Raw genomic sequence first — 5,281 nt, forward strand, 5'->3', positions numbered from 1 at the left:
CTATGTCATTCAACTTAGTAAGATGTGCCACAACAGTTTCGGTTTCATAACCATGGAAAGGATTAGATTCAACCAAAGTAATTAAATCTGGGTCGACAGAGAATTCATAATCCTTATCATCAACAAAGATAGGTGAAGTAGCAAACTTGGGATCACATTTCATTCTAGCATTCAAGATTTTTTCTTTCAGTTTGCATAATAATTTCTTAAGATCATCCCTATCATTGCAAGCAAGAAAGTCTCTAGTGGTCTCCTCATCCATAACATAACATTCTGGTATCTTAGGCAATTCATATCTAGGAGAACTAGTTCTAATAGGTGTTTCAAGATCTTCATCAGTTTCAACAATTTCATCCTGTCTTACTCTAGCAATTTGTTCATCAAGAAATTCACCTAGTGGCACATTATCATCAAGCAAGGTACTAGCATCATCATGAGTAGCATCCATAATAGAAGTAGCATCATCAATAACTTGCGACATATCAGAATTGATAACATATGGTGGTGTTCCAAGTCTACTTATAACAGAAGGTGAATCTAGAGCGGAGCTGGATGGCAGTTCCTTACTTCCCCTCGTCTTAGAGGGAAAAATCTTAGTCGTAGCATCCTTCAGATTCTTCATAGTGATATTTTGATAATAATCCCAAGTGACTCAACAAATATAACTATGCTCCCCGGCAACGGCGCCGGAAAAAGGTCTTGATAACCCACAAGTATAGGGGATCGCAATAGTTTTTGAGGGTAGAGTATTCAACCCAAATTTATTGATTCGACACAAGTGAGCCAAAGAATATTTGCAAGTATTAGCAGCTGAGTTGTCAATTCAACCACACCTGGAGATTAATTATCTGCAGCAAAGTGATCAGTAGCAAACTAGTATGATAGTTTTGATAGTAGTAGCAACAACAATAGTAACGGTAACAGTGATAGCAATGATTTTGTAGCAAGTGCAATAGTAACAATAGTAGTAGTAACTTAGCAAGAACAATATGAGAGAAACTCGTAGGCATTGGATCGGTGAATTCGTTGGATAATATTCATCATATAACAGTCATAATCTAGGGCGATACGGCACTAGCTCCAGTTCATAAATATAATGTAGGCATGTATTCCGTAAATAGTCATACGTGCTTATGGAAAGAACTTGCATGACATATTTTGTCCTACCCTCCCGCGGCAGCGGGGTCCTATCGGAAACTAAGGGATATTAATGCCTCCTTTTAATAGAGAACCGGAACAAACCATTAACACACGGTGAATACATGAACTCCTCAAACTACGGTCATCACCGGGAAGTGTCCCGACTTCTGTCACTTCGGGTTTGCCGGATCATAACACGTAGTAGGTGACTATAACTTGCAAGATCAAATCTAGAACATAGATATAACGGTGATAACATAAATGATTCAGATCTGAAATAATGGCACCCGAGCCCAAAGTGACAAGCATTAAGCATGGCAAAGTCATAGCAACATCAATCTCAGAACATAATGGATACTAGGGATCAAGCCCTAACAAAACTAACTCGATTACATGATGAATCTCATCCAACTCCTCACCGACCAGCGAGCCTACGAAGGAATTACTCACTCCCGGTGGGGAGCATCATGGAATTGGCGATGGAGAAGAGTTGGTGATGACGAAGATCCAAGATCCCCCTCTCCGGAGCCCCAAACAGACTCCAGATCAGGCCTCCCGATGAAGAACAGGAGGTGGTGGCGGCTCCGTCTCGTGAAACGCGATAATTCTTTCTCCTCGATTTGTTTCTCCAAATATGTGATTTTATAGTATCAGGGTTGGAGTCTGCGGGGCCACCAGCTGGGGACAACCCACCTGGGCGAACCAGGCAGCAAGCCTGGTAAGCTATCTCAAAAAACCCACCTGGGCGCGCCTGGAGTGGGGGGGTGCCTTGGTGGGTTGTGCCCACCCAGGTGCCCCCCTCCGGTGGTTCTTGGCTCCAGAAATTCTTATTTATTGAATAAAAAATCCTTGCAAAGTTTCGTGCCAGTCCGAGAACTTTTATTTTTGCACGAAAACAACACCATGGTAGTTATGCTGAAAACAGCATCAGTCCGGGTTAGTTTCATTCAAATCATGCAAATTAGAGTCCAAAACAAGAGGAAAAGCGTTAGAAAAAGTAGATACGTTGGAGACGTCTCAGGTACGTAGACACACTCTCCCCTCGCGTTGCTATGCATCTCCATGGATAGATCTTGCGTGTGCGTAGATTTTTTTTGTTTTCCATGCAACGTTTCCCAACATGTATCACCATCTCTTCGCCGAACTAGTGCACCTATACAAATTACCATTGTATTTGGTGTGTTGGGTACACAAAAGACTTTTTATTATTTGGTTGCAGGGTTGTTTGAGAGAGACCATCTTCATCCTACGCCCCCACGGATTGATAAACCTTAGGTCATCCACGTGAGGGAAAATTGCTATTGTCCTATAAAACCCTGCGCTTGGAGGCCCAACACGTGTCTACAAGAATAAAGTTGCGTAGTAGACATCACTGCACGGCTATCACCACTCCCCCTCTCCCACTCCTTCTACTCATTTTTCTGTGGCAATGATGGTGTCTTGGACAAGGGGTACTCACCATGTGGTCTCCCGGCCAGGAGGGCCATGCCGAGGACCCCTTGACGATTAATTATTGGGCTTCTTTGGGCAGCCCATGACATATACAAGGAAGATTCCAGAAGACTTGGCGCACAAGACGAGGACTCTTCTAAATCCTAGGCCTACGGTGCATTATACAAACCGAGGCTAGGCTAATCGATAGAACATATTCGACAGATGAGATTCATTCAGACATACGATCTCGAGGCGGATCAACCTGTACTCTGTACCCACCCACAGTCAATAAAATACAAGTAGGACGTAGGGTTTTACCTCTTCGAGACAGCTCAAACCTGGGTAAATATCGTGTCCCTCTGTTTGTCATGTTACCATCTAGCAAAGACCACCAGCTCGGGACCCCTACCTATGCCAGATTTAGCTCCGTCAGGAGGCACACGATCGAGCCCCTCGGCCTTTGCCCCTTTCCTTACTCCTTCCACCGTCGCTCTATCGTTCGTTCCCCTCCTCTGCCCGCCCCAGCCCCCATGTGTAGCCTAGACCCTCATCTTCGATGGTGCCGCACATTCCCAACCACCCGACCTCCTTTCATGTCGCCCTTTTTCCGCTGCATGCCCAGGCCTCTCAGTCGTCCTCTCCCACCGGATTTAGCCTACCTATCTTATTCCCGCCCTTCGGTTCCTTCCGAGGGTGCCTTGCTCATGTTCCTCCCGTCTCCAAATCCTCACTTTCCCTCGCTCTGTTCCTCCCCTCCTCCTTCACTTGCTAATCATGGGTCTGATTATGTGCAGGTTTATCTCCACGAGGAGGTATTGAACGTTGGTGGATGAACAAATGTACTGTATTTGTTAGATTGTGTGACTTTGATGCAGTGTGGGAACGTTGGTGAATTTGATGCACCGTGAGAGTTCAGAACGTTGATGCTCTTTGAGGAGGAGGTGGTGAACAGATGCATGCTTGTGTGAGATGGTGGTGAACGTTGTATTATTAGAATGAATCATCTGTGTATAGATTGACTGACGCATGGCTATTTTCATGAATTGAGATTGTTGTTTTGAGGCATGTAAAACAAAGTATCATCTTCATACTAATGTTACTATGCAATCCCTTAATTTGTCATAAACAACATTTGATATTGAAACCTTACTGTGATTCCATAAGCCAATTAAATGAACAACCAGACAATTGAATTTGTATCCATGGCCATTAAGACGGTTTCCTTGTCGAATTGTTATTCCACCCAATTCAATACGAAGCCCTTCAACACACAAACATCCAAAGACAACATTAATGGAAGGGAAACACTTTGTATCTATGGTCTGATACATTCCAATCGTCAGACCAAAGCAACACCGTTGATTCATTTTGCATCACACGGTTGAGAGCTCCCAGCATATCTCCTTCCAACATCCCTTGTTTCACGCCCCCACCTTCTCTAATTAATTGTGCGGCTACCGTATATGTCGCTCCCTAATTAATCGAGCTATTTTTCGTCTCCATGGCTCCCGATCCACCATGCTGCGTCGCCGCCGATCTCTCGATCCACATTGCGGCCCCAGTTCTTCTCCTCCAGTGTCGCGCCAGTTCTTCTCCAACACCCCAACCGAATGTGGGCACCATTCCACATCGCTCGGGCGCCACCGCTCTGTAGCATCCCCTCTGCCCATCTCCAGCAGGGTTGGCCGCCTGTGTGGTTGCCTTATCATGCAGCCTAGAGGTTCATTAGATGGGCAGGAGGATCAACAACCATAAGGATCATTGGGTGTCCCTTCTCGACGGCTTTTCCCCTCATTCACTAGCTCTGTTTGGATTCGGTTGCAGACTTGCAGGACCAACGATTGCATGGTTCGCGGGTACCTTCCTCCTCTAATCACCTAATTTTTACCAACTTTAAATTTGCGCAATACAAGCGAATAACTTTCTTAGTTTCAAATACAATGTGTATTGTGTATTGTTTGTTATATTGTTTATCTTGTTCAACTAAGTTCCGATTATTCTCATTTTAATAGTTTTTAGTTTCTACAATGCAACTTGGTTTCTATTACAGTATGTGCTGAGTACTCTCCTCTTCTAATTTTTGTGCTTCCGATTAATATGACTTATGTTGAGACATCACTCTTTTCATGCTTCCTACTAATTGAGCCTTGAAAATAATACTACATATGCTTCTTCTGTCTAGAAAGATTGCTTCCTTAGTTTAAACAAATTTTCATTGAATTTGATATGCAGTTGACCTGAACCCCTATCGGTGACAGTCTTTAGCTTATTTTCAGTGACAATCTTAGTTAATTTTTCATGTTCAGTTCTTCTATGCTTCAAATTAAGACGAGTCATATTGAGATCACACATTTGCATGCAATTCCTACTGATGGGGCTTCCAAATTTTACTTCATATGCTTACTTGGTTTTGATAAAGTGCTTCCGTACTTCATGCTTCTTGTTTTAGTTCTGTTGTTATTGTCATCGGTATCACTATTGTAATATGCATTGCCACTATATTACGTATGTTTCTTTGGTCTAGGTAGTTTGCTTCCATACTCCCTGTTTCTACCTTTTGTGTTTCTCTTATTCTTTTTTTAAACCATCTTTTACCGAAACACAACCTTTGTATGTTGTGACAGATCAACTCGTTGCTTCATGTAAGCCATGTTTCCTACTTTTGCATATGTTCCCTACAACATTGAATTTTCTCAACATCTGAATT

Source organism: Aegilops tauschii, chromosome 3 (genome assembly GCF_002575655.3).
Source record: "Aegilops tauschii subsp. strangulata cultivar AL8/78 chromosome 3, Aet v6.0, whole genome shotgun sequence".
NCBI classification, from domain to species: domain Eukaryota; kingdom Viridiplantae; phylum Streptophyta; class Magnoliopsida; order Poales; family Poaceae; genus Aegilops; species Aegilops tauschii.